Source organism: Dasypus novemcinctus, chromosome 21 (assembly GCF_030445035.2).
Source record: "Dasypus novemcinctus isolate mDasNov1 chromosome 21, mDasNov1.1.hap2, whole genome shotgun sequence".
In the NCBI taxonomy this organism is placed as follows: domain Eukaryota; kingdom Metazoa; phylum Chordata; class Mammalia; order Cingulata; family Dasypodidae; genus Dasypus; species Dasypus novemcinctus.
The window spans coordinates 452,608-475,412 of NC_080693.1; the positions used below are offsets into that span (position 1 = coordinate 452,608).

Genomic DNA, 22,805 nt, shown 5'->3' on the forward strand with positions numbered 1-22,805 from the left:
CATGCAGGGATTGCCATACCAAGCAGGGGTGTCCCCTAAGTAGGGGAGCCCCATGTGCAGGGAGTGTGCCCCGTAAGGAGAGCTGCCCAGCTTGAAAGAAAGTGCACCTGCCCAAGAATGGTGCTGCACACACGGAGAGCTGACACAACAAGATGATGAATAAAAAAGAAACAGATTCCAGGTGACACTGATAAGGACAGAAGGGGACACAGAAGAACACACAGCAAATGGACACAGAGAGCAGACAACTGGGGGGAGGGGAAGGGGAGAGAAATTTTAAAAATGAATCTTTAAAAAAAGTTTTTCTAATATTTGGTCCTCTAGAATATCCTCTCAGTTGTCTCTGTTCCCTTGAAAAAAATGCTAGCCCATAGGAAAGGAAAGAGATAAGAGAAGAAGAATAGTAATAAAAATGCAGAAAAGGTAAAGAGGAACTGCATAAGAGCTAGGAAACTAATGAATATAAGTAAAAAACCATAAAAAATACAAAGGAATAAGAATAAAAAGAGTTTGAATAGAAAAAATTAAAGAAGAATGAAAATAGAAAAAAAAATAGAATGAATTAAAATGCCAAGCACATCAGAAGAAAGTAGAAGGAAAGAAAAAGGAAAGAGAGAAAAAATTAAGACCAAAGAAGAACTGGTAGAATGAAAGAAAAGCAATGGAAGTCAGAAGGCAGAAAAACAAAAGGAAGAGAAATAAAATAGGTTGAAAAATAAGTTTTTAAAAAAGGAACAAAAAAAGGGAAAAGAGCAAAGAAAACAAAAGAGTAAGAAAGAAGCCACCCCAGAAGAGCAGCCTTCCCTCTTAGGCCCCCAGAGACCTCATAGGCTGCTGGTGTTCATCAGTCAGTCACCTACAGCCTGCCTTCCACAGGTGATGTATTCAGTTTTACCTAGTAAAATAAAGGAAAAAGGAAAAAAAATCCAAGAAACCATTAAAGAAACAATAGAATCTCAGCCTTATGTCCCTATCATGAGGTGCTCGCAGTGTGCCTCCTCTCTCTGGATCCCTTCACTCAGGAGGCACCAGGGCTCGAACCAGGCACCCACATGCAAGGCAGGGGCTTCCCTCTTGTGCTACAGCAGCTCTGTGAGCCAAACAGGCTTTTGGAAGCTTGTCTGGCTCTTCCGGGCCCTGTTTCCCTTCAGAATTGGACTTTCTAACAGTTTTCAGGGGCTGGGCTAGTTGAGTGCCCATCCCTGCCCCTCCTTGATCAAGTTCCTCTCTCCCAGGGTGGCTGGGTGTGACAGCCTGCCTGAGCAGATTCCCTCTATGCTCTCCCCAGGGCCACCCCAGTGCTGGCTGGTGTCCTCCTGGAGATTCAAAGGGGGCTGACTTTTCCAAACTCACAGAAGGGAAACCACTCCCCACCCTGTGCCAGACCCCCTTCCTCCAGGGAATGCTCCCTCCCACTCAGCTGGCCTTTGAGATCCAGGGGGTCTATGGAGGCTATTTTCCTTGAGGGTGGGGCTTGCCCACCACCTTTTCCAACCACAGGGATGAGCACCTCACGGTTTTCCCTTGGGCTCTTTATCTCTTTGCCCAGCTCCCTCCTGAATGATGCCTGCTGCCTCCTGCTCCTTGGATTCCTAAAACAGCTCACTCAAGTTAGGCCCCTGCCCCCTCTCTGCCGTTTTTTTTCAAAAGAGATGAGCAGTACCCACTTCCATTGACACCATTTTCCAGATTAGTGCATCTACAAATTTTTAATGTGCTCAGTGAGTGAAAAGAAAACATGAGAATGATGTGTCCCCAAGTAGAGAATATCAATAAAGGGCTAGAAAGTATTCATTTAGTGGAAATAGAAATTTTGGAGTTGAAAAATAGAATATGAGAACTTCTCTAGAAGTGGTCAACAGGTGTTTCCCTGACTGTCGCAGTGTGGGCTCGCCCGGAGGGCCGCTGCAGGGGCGGTGTGGGCTCGGGTGGAGGGCTGCAACACACGGAGGGGCCTTCCGAGAAGGCGCTCCGGGGCCGGCAAGGTGCGGAGGACACACGGTAGGAAGAAGACTACCGAGGAGACCAGGATCTGTGTGCAAGTCTGACTTATTCAGGAAGTACAGCGGTTAATATAGGGTGAAGATGGGGGAGGGGCAGGGAGCATGGCCGGGGGTGGCAGACGGCTGATAGGTTCATGCAGGGGTGCATCACTGGTTGCGGGCAGAAGACGGGGTAGCCAGGGTTCTCGGCGGCAGCGAGGCAGGGCTGTCATGGCGTGGCGGTGGCCCTCGGGGGAGAGGCGGGGTTAGGCCACCGAGGGGGAAGCGGGTGCAGCTGGGCAGAGGGGCGGGCAGTAACTAACAGTTTCTGGGATGAGATGGGCCACTGCTCCACCCAAATGGGCTCCTCGGTATCCCATTCAAGAGGAGTGGGTGCTGGAGGTGTAATGCGAGCAGTGGCGTATATCATTGGGGGGGGAGCCGTGGATAGAATGGCTCCGCAGTTCAAGAGGACATCCCGGCCCCAGAGGATATTGTCGATGCCGGGCAGGACAAGGGGGCGGAAGGTGCCTTGGCGGCCTTCCTTGTCCTTCCAAATAAGATCTCAGCTGGTTTGGAATGAGGGAGCTGTTCCAGTGGCTCCAATGATGTGGGGGCCGGGGAACACACCCCAGTTGTGTGCGGCTGTTTCTGGGAAGCAGGATATTTCTGCCCCGGTGTACGCCCGAACCCCAAGCAGAGGGCCTTAACGCCCGTTCCCGCCACCCGGGTCTGACTCGCACCGGTGCCTGGAGACGAGCCGACCCTTGCTGTCGCCGTGCTCCCACATGGTGCCACCCTACACCTGACTAAAGATCTAAACAACTCCCTCAGCAGCCTGGAGTGTGCACCTTCCTATTTCAGTCCTTCCTCATCCAGATCATGTGCACTCCTGTGGCTGAGCGTGAGGGTCTCGTCCTCACTCGGGCCCAAGAGTTGGGGGGGCTTGCTCCTGCCAAACCACCGGCGGGGGGTGCCCCAAGAGGGAGCACCGGTTCTCCAGGCGTGGGGAACGCGCGGTTGGGGAAAAACCACGGAGACCGCTTGAGCGCAAGAACAGGTCTGCTTTATTACGGAAGTACACTTGGTTATATAGGGTTGGGTAGAGAGAGGAGTAAGATATAGGGAGGGCTAGCTGAGAGGTTTGGAATAGGGGAGGGGAAAGGGGGAGTGAGAGCTGGCCGGATGTTGGGCTAGGCGGGAGATAGAAAGGGGGAGGGCAGCGCCGGCCAGCTGCTAGCAGCAAAGGCCTAGTCAGGCGTGGTCACCTTATCTAGGCCCAGTGGGCAGAGGCGGTATCACTTCTTGCCGCACCGTTTGCTACTGTGGCAAGCCGGGCGCCCTTCCTCCCACATTTCCCCCTTTGTTTTTATTAAGCTCCTTCGAAAAGCTTGATTTGAGGAGGGAGGGGGACTGTGCCTGTCTTAGGTCGGGATTGCGCCCAGCCGGGCAATGCCCGTGCCACACAGGTGGCCAGTCTTACCCGTCATGGGGAAGCGCGGCAGCAAAAGGCCGTGTCCCTGCCTTAGGTTGACTGGCGGGCCGATCCCGTTGCCCGTCATTGGCTAACCAGTCCAGCACCTCGATGGAATGTTGGCGGCCTTAGATAAACAGGGCGGGGGAGGGGAAAGGATAAGGGTAAGGGGTTAGGATGGGCGGTGAGAAGGGGTAGGGGCAGGGGAGCTGGGGCTTGGGTGCGATGAGAGGCGGCTGGCCATTTGGGGAGGACGGCAATTAATGGAGACTCCTGGTGCGTCTTCGTCGGTGGTGCGGATTCGCTGGTACCGGACCTGGATGGGCTTACTAAGGACAGAGTTAACTTGATTTTTGACAAGCTGGACAGTTCACCTGATGATCCAGGGTCCTAGGGCTAATAGGAGGACAAGGGTGAGGAGCGGGCCTAGAAAGGGGAGAAAGTAAGAAAGGATTCCATTGGGCAGCCCCCAAGGGAAAGACCATCCGGCTTCACGTTCCTGCTTTCTCTTGCGGAGGCCCTCCCTAACTTGTACGAGGTTATCTCGAATGAGGCCAGAGTGGTTAGCATAGAAGCAGCATTCTTCTTCTAACGCTGTGCAGAGCCCCCCTTCTTTTAGGAGGAGGAGGTTTAGGCCCCTGTGGTTTTGGAGAACGACTTTAGACAGGGAGTTGAGAGATGTTTCAAGGTGGGCCATGGAAGTCTCAAGGCGGGCGATGTCTGCATCGACAGTTTGCCTAAGGGTTGAAAAGGAGTTATCTTGGAGGCTGAGAGCTGCAGCTCCAGTGGCTGCGCCGGCAAGACCTAGAAGGGTGGCAATTGTGATGGCGGTGAAGACTTCCTGTTTCTGCTCGTGCTGCGGGGAGCTGAAGTGCTGCCAGGAGTCAAAGAATTGGTTATCAGTATAAAAGAGAACGTGGGGGGCAATGAGTATGAGCACACAGGTGTCGCTGGTGGAGTTAAGGGTTTGAACATTGAGACATGGAGTGAGGCCAGAGGAAGAACATAGCTATTTGGTATTATTAAGGGGAATTAGGAACTTAGCGGCTGCATTAGGGGTGTGAGTTAGGCTACAGAGGGACTGCATGGAGGGGAGAACTTTGCCGCTGATTTTTATTATACAGAGTCCAGTCTGGGAAACTGATCGGAGGGTGAGTCCTCTTTTTTTTGGTTCAAATTGCAAGAGGTACCAGTGGAGTCTGGGGAGGCGAGATAGGCGCTGTTGGTAGCTAAGGCTTCATAGAAGGGAGCCGCGGTGGAGAAGCAGAGCCAGCAACGTTGTGTAAGGTTGGGCTGGGATAAGTTTAAGGAGATAAATGATGCGTTGAGGAGGGCTACAAGAGGGTTGGGGGGTGGCAGGGTTTGGCGGTGGGGAGGATACCTAGTGATGGAAGGATTTAAGGTGGTAGCAGGAGGAGAAGGAGAAACAGAGGGAGGAGGGGGAGGCCGTGTGTGGGGAGGATTGAGAACTTGATTTGGGCCCACGGCGGCGGATTGTGTGTGGATTGAATTTTTCTTTATAATGAAAAAGGCACCGTAATCATAGCTGCTCATGTAAAGTCGGGCTCCCCAGGTGCGGCCCTGTAGCCAGCCTGCATTTTTAGGGTTTCCGACAGTGAGTGTGATGCTGCCCTAGTGACCTTTATCTTTAAAAGAAAAGGAGAGATAGGGGTCCCTATTGGGAGCTCCCGACCATCCGTGGGCCATGGTTTTGCACCCCCAGGAGGGGCAGTAATAGTGCGCTGGGTCATGGCAGCCTCTGGCTGTGGAAGGACAAATATAGAAGCCTGAGACTTCATGATTATAGGGGCCATTAAGGCCTGTAAGTGAGCTGTACCAACACCAGTGAGTATTGTGTGTAATGTCTCGAAGGGAACCACCACTGGCGAAAGGAAGGTTGGCAAGATTACATATGTGCACTGTGAAGGAGGGAGCACCCGCAGTAATGTTATTAGCGAGGAGCTTTTCCTGCTGCCAAAGAGAGAGTGTCCAGTTAAAGGGCTGATGGCTTATACTAGCCTGGTCCGTAGTGGAGGGGAGCAGAGCTAACATGAAAAGCAGGCGAGAGTGTAGATTTTTAGGTTTTTTGTTTGAAGCTAAGGCGCGGACAGCAAGCTGTACTAGCTGTCCAAGGAGGAGGGTGTCATGAGCTAGATCTGCGGCCATATTTAGCCTCTCCATCCGATGGGCGAGTGCTCTCATCATTTGTCCTTGGAACCTGCTGCTGGCCGGTGGCGGGTTTGACGTTTTTTTTTCGGGGATCCAGAGCGGCTGGGAGGCATTTTCTGGAAAGACACAAGCAAACCCTCTGCCTTGGGTGAGAAGGGGACTGGGTCCCTGCCAATTGTTTGTTTCTGGGTCCTTCCAAAACACCATCGGGGCAACTGTTGGTGTGTAGGAGGGGCCCCAATGCTTATGGAGGGGGGAAAGACCGTTTTTATCAAAGGAGAGGAGGTTTATGTGAATGAGGCAGGCAGTGATAATGTCACCTGGTTGACTATGTGGGCGTAGATCCTTCTCTTATTGAATTTGTAGATCCTTCTCTTATTGAATTTGCACTTTGAGCTGGCGGTGGATGCATTCTACTATAGCCTGCCCCTGGGGGTTGTATGGAATGCCGAAGTGGTGAGTAATGTTGTAGAGCTGGAGAAATGCAGCGAATGAGGAGTTGCGATACTCAGGCCTATTATTGGTTTTTAAATCCCATGGGACTCTCATGAATAAGATGGCTTGCCGCAATGCTTTAATGCAATGCTTGGCTGTTTCCCCGGTAAGGGGACAGCGTAGCAAAGGTGAGAAAAGGTGTTGACTGTGACATGGACATACTTGAGGCGCCCAAATGACTGCACATGGGTGACGTCTATTTGCCATCGGGAGTTTGGCTTGAGGCCGCGGGGGTTGACCCCTTGTGGCTGCAACGGTTCAAGCGGCAAGAAGGGGGCGCATGTTTTACAGGCGCGCACCAAATGCTTGCAAGTTTCTTTGGGGAGGCCCGGCAAAAGATGTTGAAGTGAGGCCGCTGAAAAGTGGAACTTAGAATGGAGAAGTTTGGCTTGATTGACCAAGTCTCCGACAGTGGCTATTGTATGGGTGGAGACAGTTTGGTCGGCAGCAGAGTTACCTGCGGCTAGAGGCCCGGGCAGCCCTGAATGGCTGCGAATATGAGAAATGTACTATGGCTGTGTGCGGAGCTTGAGCTCTCGCTGCAAGGCATGGAGTGCTTGATCAATGGGCGTGTCATGTGGAAAGAAAACAGCGTGGGCAATAACTGAACAAACTTGCAGGGCGTACTATCAGTGAAGATGTTGATGGGCTCATTGCCGTGGTGTTGGAAGGCAGTGAGGATGGCTAGTAGCTCGCCCACCTGAACCGATCCGGGATGGGTTTGGCAGTAAACGGTTGGCAAGTCACGGCTGGGAGAGTAGGCAATATAAGTAAACTTGGTCTTAGAGGCATCTGTGAAGACAGTAGTGGAGTTGGAGAGAGGCTTGGAGCCAGGGAAAGGGTGGTATAGTGGGGAGAGGGGGAGCCTTGTGAGGCCCTGGGGCAACTTGTGTGTGTGTGGGGTAATGGCAGTCAAAGGTCCCGTGGAAGATTTCTAGAAGAATTTGAGCACGGGGGTTTTCGGAGAAAAGGGCAGTAGTGTGCTTGTCAGTAAGGCATACATATTCAGAATCAGAGACAATATTCAAGGACTCTTAAAACATTTGTAAAACTTTAATGATGGCTCAAAGCTCTGTGCATTGAGCAGATGAATAAGGAGTTGGCCAAACCTGTTCTTTTTGGAAAGTAACACATGCTGTTTTTTTTTTTTTATGCTGCTTTTTCATTACTATTACTATCAGTAAATACTGTACAAGATGGTTGGGCTATGCACATAGCCTTGAAAAGCACTGCAAAAGTTTATTGTTGGGTTCTTTACAGATAAAGGAATGCAGCTGGCTTGATTTGTCCAAGAAGACATTAAAGAAAGTCTTAGGAAGTTTTAAAACAAAGTGATAGCCATACAGCTGGACTTTAACTTTTTGCAACAAACTAGCAGTATTTGGGATTGCTGCATACTACAGAGTTGTTACTTTAATCTATGATAAGAGGTTGTTTCTGTGACACATACTCTTTTATAATAATTAAAACTATAATTAACCACATTGTACTTTTTTTTTAATATTATGCTGAAATATTGGTAACTTTATACACTTTTAAGCATTCATAGAAACCTTTTATCCATACGACTTTAATTAATAGAGGGTTTAAGGGAAGAAAAAGTTGTTAATTTTATAACACTGTAAAACACCTTTATTTGGCTTATAACATATTAAATGAACTTAATTATTACTTTAATTTTTCTTTCAAGGTAAAAGAACAAATCTGCTACAATTAGTTTGGAACAAAAGGCCACTGTTCAGGATTAGGTCTTGAGAAAGCAGTTTTGAACGTTATGTTCCTTTAAGAGATAAAGCTTTCCTTCTTGGAACACCGAGGAAACGATAAGCACAAGAAACATAAGACAGACTCTCTTTGTATACTGACTGAGGATAAGAACTTTTATCAAAACAGATTAATGGTGAGAGGCCTTGAGAAAGAACAAAAAAATTAACTTTGCATCAGCTTACTACTCGAAGACTCATTAAATTTTATTTAACTTTAACTGTAAAAATTCCTTTTCCACCAACTTTCTGCAGTTTCAGCATTCACTCAGGTTCCGTCTTATACTCTACTTTTTCCAATAGTCAATTATTTTATTTCAGGACAAAATTATTTTCTGTTTCCTTAATAATAAAAACACATTCCATATAGCCTACATCAAAGTTATCAAGCAAACCTCTTATAACAATACTGTGAACATTAAACAAGCTTGTTAAAATAATGAACTTTTCTTTAAATACTTAGTAGCATGCAATATTAGAAACAGTTTCCTAGAAGTAAGTTGGCAGGGGAGGCTGGTTGCTGCCAATCTTTCCTGTTATAAAATTACCTTTTATTATTATCATCATCAATTCAGTTTTATATATATTTAAGAATGACCTTTTGGAATTAGCCATTTAATACTTTAATGTAAACAATGCTTTATTAAACCTTTTATTTATAACCATATAGACTATTGAAGACAAATTTTATGTTTATAGAACACATTCCCTTACTTAAAGTTATCACAATACCTTTTACAGCTTGCTATCTGCAAATTAAGTTTCAAGAGTTTATGAAAATTAGCCATCCTACTTTAGGACAAAATACACCTTTTTGCAAAACTTATTACATTTCAGTTAGCATTTTCACAAACTTTTAACCTTTTTTAATATTCATTTAAGCTTTACATTCTTTATATTATCCTGTGAAGAAAAATAAGTTATTCATTTTAATCTGGGCAAGAACAACCTTTTATGAACACGTACAGTTAATCTTGTCAATCAAGACTTACAATTTCTATTATTGTAGATATCTTATTAACATTTAAGCTCATGTATTGATATAATAAACTTAAGTATTAATATAAGCGCTTATTTAATTTTTGGCCATTTGGATAGAGCTCTTTTATAAATTTTTATTAATTTATATTCACCATCCGGAGGTATCAAAATATACACTGACATTGAACGAACAGACAAACACAGAACAATCACAACACAGTAACAGAAACATACAGTTTACAATTAACTCATAATTCTTACTTTCTTGGTATAGCTGCTTTTAAGTTCTTATTAAGATTTCCTCTGGAATCTATGTTGCCTGTAACATGCAAGCTTGTGCTCGGAAACATTCCTCTCAGTTATCAGCAATCAGCTAAAATAACCCGAGCAGCAGTTAGGCAGACCATTAGCACACATTTTTGGATAATTACTGTAAGACTATACTGAGACTTGAAGTTCTGGAGATAATTATTGATTTAAAACTGAAAATTCCTTTTAGACCTTGATAAAAATTTTGTACTCATTTTATTATCTTGGTTAAATAAGTCTAATTAGAATTAGCATGGAAATAAAACAAACACAAATGTTGCCACGTTTTTCTCTCATAGCTACATTGTCATGTAGATAGTAGGGAGCTTGAGGAGTTGTGAAAAGGGTGGGCGGGCATTTGTTGGAACAGAGTTGATTGCCTTATAAGCTTGTGTGGATTTTCGGGCTTGTGGCTGGCCTTGTTGATAGGCGGGGCCAATTTCAGATAGGTATCAGGGTCCGAGAGATTGGCAGTGAAAGCCAGGGGTTGAAGGGGGCTAGTAGATCCTAGTAAGCCTGGAGCTGCTGCCCGAAACTTTGCATTGGTGGCAGGCTAGTAGGCCAGCAAGCGCCCAAACTTGCGGGGCCTGCTGGCTGGAGAAAGAGACTCCCATTTAGAAGAGTAGAAAGGGGAGGGGGAGAGCGAATAGGAACGCGAGGAAAAGGACGAAAGTGACTAGAGGGCGGGAACTGCCGAAGAGGAGAGCTAGGAACAACACGCAGAGAGGTGAGAGAAGGAGACAGGGGAAAAGCTGGCTGGGGTTCATGGGTGTCTGGTCTACCAGAGTTGACATGTGGCGAGCCATGGATTAAAAGGGAGCAAGAGGTCCCAGTATTTTTGGAGCTGCCGCAGGGAAACGCGGACTCCATTGGTATCGAGCAGGGCAGCAAGGGCCCTGACTTGTGGCGCCTGACGCGTTGATAAAGAGGCACCCGTGTCGGGATAGGAGTGGGACGACGGCGAGGGGTCCCTACCTGGAGAACGAGGATGGGCCGTCCGATTCACAGCAGCAGCAGCAGCAGCAGAGAAGGGCCGGGGGAGGAGCTTCCACGTTGGGTGCCAGTTGTGGCTGAGCGTGAGGGTCTCGTCCTCACTCGGGCCCAAGAGTCGGGGGGGCTTGCTCCTGCCAAACCACCGGCGGGGGGTGCCCCAAGAGGGAGCACCGGTTCTCCAGGTGTGGGGAACGCGCGGTTGGGGAAAAACCACGGAGACCGCTTGAGCGCAAGAACAGGTCTGCTTTATTACGGAAGTACACTTGGTTATATAGGGTTGGGTAGAGGGAGGAGTAAGATATAGGGAGGGCTAGCTGAGAGGTTTGGAATAGGGGAGGGGAAAGGGGGAGTGAGAGCTGGCCGGATGTTGGGCTAGGCGGGAGATAGAAAGGGGGAGGGCAGCGCCGGCCAGCCGCTAGCAGCAAAGGCCTAGTCAGGCGTGGTCACCTTATCTAGGCCCAGTGGGCAGAGGCGGTATCACTTCTTGCCGCACCGTTTGCTACTGTGGCAAGCCGGGTGCCCTTCCTCCCACACACTCCAAAAGATGTAGCAGTGAGACCTCGTTTTCTTATTAATTTTACTGGTCACTAGTGATGTTGGGTGAATTTTCATACCCTTGCTCATGCTTAACTCACTGCAGATCCTGTGATTTAGGGTATAAAGAGGAGGGGACTTGATCAATTATTGTGTTTTCAGAGACCTCTGCTTCCTTCTGAGAACCAAAAAATGCTCCCAGCCTAAATGAAAATACAACAATGGAGAAACAGCTCCATACTCAAAGATATTCCACATCCTGGCCTCTGCATCCCCATGAGATTTACAGGGAATATTGCCCTCCATTAACAGGGAGAATTACAACTCAAATTTCTCCAAACCCCAATATCCCTCAGAGAATCCCACATATTCCTACCCAAGTCAGCCAGATCTCAATGAAAGCCCTCCTCATGTTATATAAATTAGTCTACTCCAGTCTCACAAGGGAGAAAGGTGATTGTTTCCTCTATTAAAAACACTTATTGAAGCCATTTAAATTGGAGAATTGGTTTTTCCATTTCTGTAAACAAAAATGGCTGCTGGGATTTTTATAACTATTATATTGAATTTGTAGTTCCCTGTGGGTAGTATTGATATTAGAACAATACAGTCTTATCATCGTTGAACAATAAATGTCTTGCCATATGTTTAGGTCTTGTTTAGTTTCATTCAGTTATGTTTTGCTAGTGTTCATGTGTTTTATCCTTTTATTAAATTTATTTTAGCTATTTTATTTGTTAGCAGCTGATATTGAGTGGACTAATTTTTTTGTTGTGCTGCATAAATAAAATTGACTTTGTGTATTTATCTCCTATGATGCAAGTTTGCTTAATGCCTTTATTGTTTCATTAGTGTTGTTGTGGCTTCTTTGGAATTATGTATTTAAAGGAGTATGTCATCTATAGGGATAGCTTTCCTTCTTCCATTCCAATATGGATGACTTTATTTCTTTTTCTTATCCAATTGCTCTGGCTTGAACTTCTAGTACAATATTGAAAATCAGTGATGAAAGTGAGTTAACTCATCTTGTTCATGAACTGTTGGGAAGGATTTTCAGTATTTCACTATTGCGTGTGATGTTAGCTGTGGATTTTTTAAATGCAGCTGTGAACAGAGTAGAATGACTTCCACAAATGACCATCCATGTAGTGAGCAGCAGAAAGTCCCCATATTATATCCTGTGAGTGCATTTCTGAAATCCTGGAATGTGAGTTATTTGTAGAATACCTACATTTTTGTGGTTTGAAGAACTTAGTTCTCACTAATGTCCATATGTTCAAGGTTTAATAATAAGATCATGATAGACTATGCCTGAAATATTTTCATGTGTTCTTAAATTTTAAAAATTCAATAAACCCTATTAAATGAATTTTTCTTTCTATGGGTTATTTATAAAATAGTATTTTAATTGGAGTAAGAACAAGTATTAGCCAGAATCCTTGAGGACATGTGTGTGTCTGATGATAGGTATCAAGTCATATGGTGGTAATATTGTAGTCCAGATAGAAATGATGCTGAACCTATTTGATTATGAATCTAAACCAATAAAAAATTTTCTAAATTTGCTGAATATGAACCATGATTGCTAACACCAAATATGTATGAAAATAGATTGATTTAAAACTAAATAGAAAATAACTGTAGTCATAAAGTATAAGAAACTAAAATCTAATGATTGTAGGAATACAATGCATTAAATATACAAAAACAAGATAATTCAGAAATGAAATATAGCATAACTTATTGAAATGACATACATATTGTTTTTGAATATATATAGACTTTTATAGATCATTGATTTTGGAAATCTATAGACGTATAGAGAATGACTAGATTTTGGCAACATGGTAATGTTTCTCAAGAGAGGAGTAGATGTAAAAGGAACATTCAGTAGTCAGATGGAGGAAAAAAATAGACAAGAGAAGGTGTGGTAGAGGTAATGAACTGAGTGAAGACCCTTCTTGGAAGAGTAGTGGAAGTACAGAATCTGAAAATATCAGGAAGAAAGCTTCCATAATTTAAAATATTTCATAAAACATGTAGAAAGAGAAACAGAGCTGTATTGTTAGAAAGCTATTTTCAGCCTCACTTCTGTCTATAAAGTTTATTTAATCATATGAAAAGCAGAGAAAAAACATAATTTTCAAGTATCAAAGTAATATAGGGAGAAAAGGAGTAGGTGCAGAGTAATCCACAACAAATGAATGAAAATTCTTTGTCATGATCTATATTATGTAGTGAAATATACTTTCTGAAAAGTAGAGAACAGGCATTAAGAAAATGAAATAATACATGGTAAGATATCATAAATTAAAAAAACTCAAAAAATGAATGAGAAGAAATAAGAAAAATGGAAATACAGCTCAAAATTGAAGTATAATCTCTAAGAAATAGGGTGACAAGATAATGCTTAAGTAGATAGAAACAGTGAAAAGCTGAAAGGGCTGAAAAATTAAATGGAGAATGTTAAAGATTAAAGAAAAACAGTCAAAAGTTGAGGAATGGTTCAGATGATCCACTAGCTGAACCCTGGGTGCCTGATGCAGGAAGTGGGCGGGGCCATCCCCAGTCTGGAGGCCTTGGGTGGGCCCTGTGGTCTGGGTGGGGCCTGCATGTGGGCAGTGCTGGAAGCTGCCCCACTCCCTCCCATGATGCTCAGCTGCAGGCCTTGGTAGATTGTGTCCAGGCTCCTTCAGCCTGGCCTTTGGTGATGGCTGTGACTCCTCAGGTGCTAGGCTGCCTTGAGCTCTGTACCCTGGGGCATTTGTGGGAGGTGTTAGTCCTGTGCACTGGGGAGGGTGCAGACCTGTGCTGAGTCTCATCCTTTAATACTAGACCTCCTGCTACTGGAGCAGAAGGTGGTGCATTCATCTGGGTGGACCTGGGGGACTCTAGAGCACTGATTTGTCAGTTAAAGAAAGTCCATGAACTGGGTTTCCACAGAGCTGTTAAACAGATGAATGAGCTCCAGGATGACTGTGTGCTCCCCCTTGTTGAGGGCAGTCCTGGTTTATGTCCTTTGCCCTGCCTTTTCATGTCACCCCCTCTCACTAAGAGTATCCTGATATGACTTTATGTTACATGGTCAGGCTATTAGGTCTATTTTGGACATTTCTTTAAGAAAGGTTGACTTAATGACTGAATAACTTAAGTTAAAAAAAAACTTGCAAAACATAGGGTGTACAATGAGACACAGGCATATATACTTGTGTCCGGATGGCTTATCCAGGAAGGAGGTGTGTGAAATTGGTAAGTGGGTGTCTGGGCAGTGATAGAACTGAGGGCACAGGGGCTGGATGAGAGGGAGGCTTACCTTTCATTGTGTAGCTTTTTCAACATTTGATTTTTATTAAAATGAGTGTTTTTCCTACAAAATACACAATAATAAGATTCTGGGAAGGGACCATTATAGGCATTTGTCCTGTTACATGAGTTTGCCTTCTAGGACACCTCTAGTCAGCTGGACAATCCCAGGCAATAGGACAAAATTTTGTTTTTATGTTCATGAGAAATATTGGTATGTGGTTTCCAGTCTTTTAATATATTTTTCTGGTTTTGCCATTGGGGTAATGTTGGCCTCATCTAGTGAGTTAGGAAGTGTTCCCTCTGCATTGTTTCTGAAAGAGATTGTGAGGATTTGGTTTCATTTTTCCTTTAATGTTTGGTAGAATTTGCTATTGAACTATCTGAACCAGGTCCTTTGTTTTTTGGAATGTTATTAATGATTCAAATTTTTCATGGTTATAGGGCTATTCTGATGATATATTCTTGTGTGAGTTTTGATAATTTACATCTTTCAAGAACTTTTGAGTCATTACATCTAAGTTACCAAATTATTGGGCATAACGATATTCATAGTCTTGTTTGATTATCCTTTTAATGTCTGTGGAAGCAGTAGTGATGACCCCTCTTCCATTCCTGGTATTAGTAATTTTTATCTTCTCTATTTTATGTTTGGTTAGCCTAGCTAGAGATTTACCAGTTTGATTAGATATTTTCAAACAACAAACTAAGGCTTTAGTTTGGGCATATATTTTCATTTATATGTCATTAATGTGCAGGAGTGCACTTGCTGGGCCAGATGATAAGTTTATGTTTAGTTGTATTGATGTGGGCTATGGGTGGCAGGCTCTTTGTCTCCAGAGATAACCTAAACTATCTGTGACTTGTGGGTGTGGGATGATGAAAGGTTGCAGTCCTGCCCTTGGTGAGCAGGAGACAGTTTAACAATGCAAGGTCTATAAACTTTAAGTATTCAGGGGAAATGCAAAGTAAATATGCTAAAAGCTTATTGAATGCCTAGGTCCATGCTAAAATCTTACTAAGATGTGGAAAAATATGCTAATTCAAGCCTATTGAGAACTGAAACAAAAGGACCATTTGGCCTTTCCTCTCTGTATAAAAGGGACTAAAAAATCTTGTTCGGGGCTCGGGATTCAAACAGAAAGTTCCTGAGTCTGGCCAGCCGTCAGTAAATATTTTTCCTTCTCAAAATCATTCCTGAATCCTGGCCTCTCTATACTCAAGTAATTGAACTTCTCTCAAATTCTACAACATTTTTGGCGACCCAGATGGGACATCAAATGAAGGCCAGAGACGGTAGCATTTTGCTGCCCCTTCCAAATCCCCGAGGAAGCCGGGAGGACTTGGGTGAACCCCAAATCTGGGCGCCCCTGGATTAAATTTAATCCAGAAAAGATGTGGGCTCCACCAGAATCTTCCTGACAAAAATCGAGGGCAATGGAAGGTCTGAAGAGAAAGATTCTGGGAACAAAAAAGAACTCTGAACATGGAAGAAGGTAAGACTCCCCGGGTGAGCACAGTCTGGAAGGCCCTAGCTTTAATTGCTAGGAAGGGGAGGCTGATCACCTCCCAAGAGAACCCTAGTAGCCCCAGAAAATTGGGGGGAAGCCATTCTCTCTAGGCTTGGGAAAAGGAGAAAAACTGGGGAAAAGCCCTGGTGTTTTGGGTTTGTCTAACTGCATGTTAGAATCTGGTACTAGTCTTATATCCACTAAAGGAGTGGAGTCTTGATTTTAATAGGAAGGGTTGTTTATAGGTTCGAGTCCTAATGTCCTGGAGAAAAACTGGGAAAAAGCCCTGGTGTTTTGGGTTTGTCTAGTCTTATATCCACTAAAGGAGTGGAGTCTTGATTTTAGTAAAAAGGGCTATTTATGGGTTCAAGTCCTAATGTCCTGGAAATTGGTCTAGATTTAGAAAAACAAAACTTGGTTACAGGAAAATGTATCGGCTTTTCTGGTGGAGCTTGGTCTGGGTGTAAAGTTTAAACAGTGGAAAAAGTCTAGCTGAAATCTTTTGTTATGGTGCTAAATTGTGAATGAATTTGCTTTATACCAAATGTTAAGTGTTCTGAGGTTTGTGATGGCTGTGGGGGCAGCCATGGTGAAAATATATATAAACTTGTGGGTCAGATTAGTGACCTTTGTGTTTCTGTCTGTGTCAGCTCAATGCTAGTGTTGGAATTGTGTCCTTATGTAAAGTAGAATTACAGCTGAGCTGGAGCCCTCCCTTGCCATTGGCAAGGGGGTGAAGTGATTATGGGGCAAAACTGAGGAGTCTGGATGTTTGCGGAGTCTAGATGTTTGTGCATGCTCTGCTGTCTTGTCTCTGGTCTGGCCCTTTGCCGGGGCTTGGAGGCCATCTGTGTCCACGCCATGCACCCAAGTTTGTTGGGGCTGCCCCAGTCAGGGTGGCTGGGTCCCCTGGAGAGTTGCTGAATTTGAGTAGGTTCTGTCTGCCCATTTTGGCCTGAAAGCTGGAAAGGGGGGAGCAGCTTGCCCCTTTCCAGTGAGTCCACACCTTCTATTCATAAGCTGCATTCCTGTTTGATTGTTGTGCACCCAACTGCTGTGAAGGGGGTAAAAAGCAGAATCAGAATAAATGCAGTAAAATTCCCTCCCTAGGGTGTCAAAGCCAAAATACCTTTGCATTCTGCCCAGGTTCTTAGAAGGTATTGTAGTAACTTTAAGTAAGAGAATGTGTTCTTTGAAGGTAAAATTTGTCTTAAGGGTATAAATAATTATAAAAGTTTTACAAAGCATTGTTTAAATTAAGGTATTTAAATGGCTAATTGCAGAAAGTCATTATTTAACAAAAACTGAATTGATAATAATAATAATAAAAGGCAATTTTATAACAAACTTATTTGGCAGCCAGTCTCCCCTGCCAACTTGCTTCCAAAAAAACTGTTTCTTGTATTACATGCTACTAAGTATTTAAAGTGAAGAAAAGTTCATTATTTTAACAAGCTTGTTTAGTATTAATGGCAATTATATGTTGTAAGAAGTTTGCCTGGTAACTTAGTATGTGGGATATATGGAGTGTGTTTTTATTGTTAAGGAAACAGAAGATGATTTTGTCCTAAGATAAAATGATTGATTATTGGAAAGAGTAGAGTGTGGGACAGAACCTGAATGAATACTGAAAGTGTAGAAGGTTTGTGGAAGGAAAATTTTTATGATTAAAATTAAGTAAGATCAATATACAAAGAAAATCTTTTATCAAATAGCTTCTTGTGCTTTAACCTCATCATTTCCTCATTGTTTGAAGAAGTCTTACCTCTTTTAAAAGAACATTTATGTTCTAGAAATCAAATCCTGAAAAGTAGCTTTTTATTTCAAACTAACTGCAAGAAATTTATTCTTTTACTTTAAAGGAAAAATTAAAGTAATGGTTAAGTTCATTTAATATGTTATAAGTCAAATGAAAAGTATTTAAAGGTGTTATAAAATTAATAGGTTTTTAAAAAAATTAATATAAAGTGTAACTAAGAGTTAAAAAAATTTATAAATGCATTTATATTATAAAACAGTGGAAAGACAATAACTGAAATTATAGCTGGGTGAATTTAACCTGAAACTATTATTTAAGTGTAAATTCTAAACTAACCTTTCCTTTGTTTATGGTTACTTCATGCCTAACCTCACCCTTTGCCTTTTCCTATGGTTATTTCATAATTGAGAAGAGCTGGGACATTACTGTCTCCTCTCCTGGTATTAGTAACCCTTTCTCTCATGAATTCAAGTGTAAACTAAATAAATTGCTGCCTGATGGAATAAGGTTAAATGACCACTGGAGTTTTATTATCTCCAAAAATCAGAAAGGGGGGTGGAGGGGGAGAAGTCTCCTGCCTTGACGGTCAGTGTTCCTAAGAGTGGCAATTCATGAGAGAAACCAGTCTGTCTCCCTTAGGCTTCAAATAGCTTCAGTAAATATATATAAAATTAATCTTGTTGCTTATCTAAAATTCTGCTAAATTCAAAGTAAAATATAAAGTTCTGAAACAAAAAAATAGTGCTAAAGCATTGAGAACATTTTGGTTACAATCCATTAAGAAAGAAAATTCTTGTGTAAAACTGCATAGTCATAGTATAAAACTGCACAGTCATAGTGCAAATTAAAGAGTTCCAAGAGTCTTTGAAATGTTTTGCAGTCACACTTGTTTTGTAAGAATTAGTTTAAAGTACTAAAGTTATGTTGTTGTGTCAAACTATTCATGTCTGCCTATTTGCTCAAATTGTTGAGGTTAAATGTGCAGTTATAAGTAATATATATTTTGGGACCCCAAATTAAGCTAAACAGTATATAAAATAATGCAAATTATAAATAATATCAATGAGTTTTGTTTCTGTGTCTAACTCTTTGTGTCTGCCCATTTGCTCAGTGTATGTCTTCATACATCAGGATAATAATATCAAATTAACAAATGAAAATTCTTAAAAGAGCTCTATTCAAATTGTTAATTAAATATGCAGTTATATATGTAAATAAATATTCTTAAAGCCCAAATTAAACTAAGCAGGATGAAAAAGTCATAGAAATCTGATTATAGAAACAATTGGGAAAGGGCCTTCTCTTTGCAAGAGCTTTAAAGGCAAGACTAGGTGTGGCAGATTAAACCTATCTACTAGGCTAGGGAATTAAGAATCAGTTTGCCCTGTAATTTCCCAGTTTAAACCTTTTGTCAGCCATAAAATGTAAAAAGACAAAGATTAGGTTAATTTTCACATAAGAAAAATGTTGATGTAACCTGGTGGCCTGCTGCCTCAGTCTCCCACTCCTGGGTTGGACAGCAGTGGAGGAGACCAGTTTAGGCTAGTCCTGTGGGCAGTGGAAGAATGCCCAAGAAGGAGCTAAGTCGGTGCCATTTCAGCACTAAATTCTATTCCTTATTTGACAAAGGGGAGCAGGTAAAAACTAAAATGGTTGGAATGTGATAGAGGAAGCAGTTAAATCACAAACTTTTGCATGGGAAAGTTAAATCTCAGATAAGATGTAACTTCTTAAGTATCCAATCTATGGAAAAACAGAGGAAGAGCTTGCATGCTAGGCTTAGGGGTATAAATTGTGTCATTTTTCTTTGTTCGGGGCACCAGCCATATCTGGCTCTGCGCCCCTTCTTGCAAGATTGAAAATAAATTATTTTCTTCTCCACAATCTGGTGAGCCTTATTTTCTTCCAGAAGATTTCTTTCCAACAAAATAAAGGTAATTAGTGGCTCTATTAACAAATTTCAGTTAGTAAAGGAAAGTCCATAAAAACTATGTAGAGATCTTTCCTGGGTTATGATTTAAAAAAATTAAGTAATTGTGTAATGTGTTTTAAAACCTGGTAGTCAGTATGCTTTTAAATTATTAATTTTCATAACTTAAAGAAAAGAAGTTTTTAGCTTCCTGTAAGGGAAAAAGAGAACATTCCTTGCATAAACTATTATGGTTTCAATTTTATTTAACTTGAGTGTAATCTCCCATAGTTAATTTATAAACTAAATTAACATTATATATACAAAATCTTTAGAGTAATGAAAATTATAAGTTCACATTGGTGAAATTAGGCTAAAGGAAAAAGATTGTAGATATGCTCTCTTAAATAAATAGAGTAAATTTCTTTGGTAATTGTAATTTAATAAGTTTATTTAAACATGAGGTGTCTAAGTCAATGTGGTTATAGTCAGTTATAAGGAGGTTGTAAAACATCTGCCAAACTGAAAATGTTTAAATAGTTCTAGTTCTAGAAGTCATTGTCAACTAAAACTTAGACTGGTATTGGTAGCAGAAATAACTTAATGATAATAAAACCTGTCTGAAGGCCACCACAAAGTACATATATAAGTAAATGGTAATAAAAAGTTATCTTGATTCTATTGGAAATCTTCTGTTTTCATTTTAACAATGAAAAATAATATTTTTCTTCTATTACTAAAGTACCTACTGTTATCTTCATAGTAAAATTGTGTAAGTGAACAGTCATTTGATATATGTGTTGCATTAAGTTGTTTAAAATATATATGAAAACAAGGAATAAACTTTAACATTGTCAAACTCTTGTGCATTCAAACCAGGCCTTGAATACATTACAGGTGGCCTCTCCATGTGAGTTATTGGCTAGGCTGGTCACTGACCCCTCAATTAAAAATATTTGCTATCAGCCTCTGGTTCTGCTCCTGAAGTCGATGGAAACTACGTTGCAGTTTCAAGCTCCTGCAGCAGCCAATAATGACTCGCTACAGCCAAGTGTACAATGGATATCGCCTCCAGACTGGCACTGTTCCATAGTGCCAGAGAGCACTATGCCCCAGGCTAGGAGAATACTGGAAATTCTCTCTAAGATCAAGGATGCTGTGACATGCTCACTGCATTGAAGAACATGCTAAGTGGAGCCATGATACCAGGATACAGTAAGTGAAACTTAAACACAATTGGCATTATGGCCTGCTCTCATGGAGAGATAACATGTAAAGTATTACAAACCTGAAACTCAAAACTAATAATTGCAACTCTGAATCCTTATGCATTAAGTAATACATTAGTTAATATTAAGTGCTATACTTTTTTTTTAAGATTTTATTTTTATTTATTTAATTCCCCTCCCCTCTCCCAGTTGTCTGTTTTCTGTGTCTTTTTGCTGCATCTTGTTTCTTTGCATCTTGTTTCTTTGTCTGCTTCTGTTGTCGTCAGCGGCACAGGAAGTGTGGGCAGCGCCATTCCTCAGCAGGCTGCTCCCTCCGCGCTGGGCGGCTCTCCTTATGGGTACACTCCTTGTGCGTGGGGCTCCCCTATGCGGGGGACACCCCTGCATGGCACAGCACTCCCTGTGCGCATCAGCACTGCGCATGGGCCAGCTCCACACGGGTCAAGGAGGCCCTGGGGCTTGAACCGCGGACCTCCCATGTGGTAGACGGACGCCCTAACCACTGGGCCAAGTCCGTTTCCCGAAGTGCTATACTTTTATCCTGTACTAAATATATGCCTAATAATTACAACGTTATCTTTTCTATTTTGGATCAAGTGCAGAAGTATATTAGACATGTTAAATTCCTGGTAAAATCATTTTATAAACAGTTAAAAACATGTCTATAGAATAAGGTGGCAGTCTCAGCCATTCTCAGTCAACTTCTATATTCTACTGTACTCTGCTGTGTAGCAAAGGTGAGCCTTGCTTGCTGATGGTGAATCACCTATTGAACAAGTCAAAATTGCTAGAAATTGTACAATTAAAACCAAGGTGTAAAAAAAAAAAAAACAAAAAACCTTTATTATGTAGTTCTGATCACACCCACAGGTGAAAACAAAGAGAATTTCCAACTTAGTGTTCTAATCCTGAGTGAAGCCAGTTGCCCAAGGAGTGCCAGTTCACCAGGAGCATCTGACAGAGCGAATGAGTGCCAATCATTGAACAGCTTGGAATGTGTCTTCAGACAAAGCTAAGTGTCTGTTGCAATTTCTCTCTAAAGATGAATAACTTAAAAAAGAATATATATGCTGTTCCCACCAGCTTTGAAGGAGTGCCATCTTTATAGGCACCTAACCTTGTCTACCTCTGTAATCCAATCTGTCCTCTTTTAAAAATGGGTATTCCAAATTTTTAATTAAGTTTGTTTCTTTCAGAGTAAACATTCTTATTAACCATATGAAAACTTCATCCAACTTCGTACAGAATGCCAGATCCATCTTCCTCCAGTTAGAATAAATTAAGAGTTTTACACCTTATTAGGCAATGACTACAGCCCATGGCCAGCAGGAAGCAGTTACAGAAAAGAGATCCGTCTCCCTTTGGCACCCCTTTTAAATTAAAGGTGTAAGCTCTTCAAGGGTAAAATAAAATTAATAGATGGATCTGGAACCTGACTGGAAATCCATGTGAGCACCGGTGGCCACAGGATGACTGCAGGAGGCCCCCACCCCAGGATTCTGCTGTCCAGAATGAAAACTTCTAAACTCTTAAAAAAACAGTCGTGGATGCTACACTAAAGATTGATAAATAATCAATCAAAACAACAAACAGCCATCCACCTCATAGCTCCAACAATAATTATGCCAAAGCTTAGCAAGTTAAACTTTGGCAAAGGGGGGAAATGATGTGGACTATGGGTGGCAGGTTCTTTGTCTCCAGAGGTAACCTAAACTATCTGTGACTTGTGGGTGTGGGATGATGAAAGGTTGCAGTCCTGCCCTTGGTGAGCAGGAGACAGTTTAACAATGCAAGGTCTATAAACTTTAAGTATTCAGGGGAAATGCAAAGTAAATATGCTAAAAGCTTATTGAATGCCTGAGGTCCATGCTACAAGCTTACTAAGATGTGGAAATATATGCTAATTCAAGCCTATTGAGAACTGCAACAAAAGGACCATTTGGCCTTTCCTCTCTGTATAAAAGGGACTAAAAAATCTTGTTCGGGGCTCGGGATTCAAACAGAAAGTTCCCGAGTCCAGCCGGCTCTCAATAAACATTTTTCCTTTTCAAAATCATTCCTGAGTCCTGTCCTCTCTATACTCAAGTAATTGAACTTCTCTCAAATTCTACAAGAGTATAAGAAACTGCTAATTTTCAGAGTGACTGTACCATTTTACATTCCCTCATGCAGTGTATGAGAGATTCAGTTTTTCTGCATTCTGACCAGCATTTGGTATTGTCACCTTATGTTTTAGTTGTTTTAATAGTGTGTAGTTACATATCATAATGGTGTAGTTTGCATTTCCCTAATGGCTAATTATATCCAGCATCTCTTCCTGTACTTATTTCCCATCCATTCATCTAGTACTGTGAAATGTTTGCTCATATATAGTGCCCGTTTTCTAATAGGATT

General features: G+C 42.2%; 1 long non-coding RNA gene across 1 annotated transcript in view; it reads left to right on the forward strand.

Moving 5' to 3' along the window:
* LOC131274919 (uncharacterized) overlaps positions 1-22,296 on the forward strand; it is a 35,574-nt gene extending 13,278 nt beyond the window's left edge. Inside the window, exon 3 of the long non-coding RNA XR_009182207.1 lies at positions 21,282-22,296. This is a non-coding gene — a long non-coding RNA (uncharacterized lncRNA). The remainder of the gene's footprint in view (positions 1-21,281) is intronic.
* Positions 22,297-22,805: the final 509 nt, after the last annotated feature.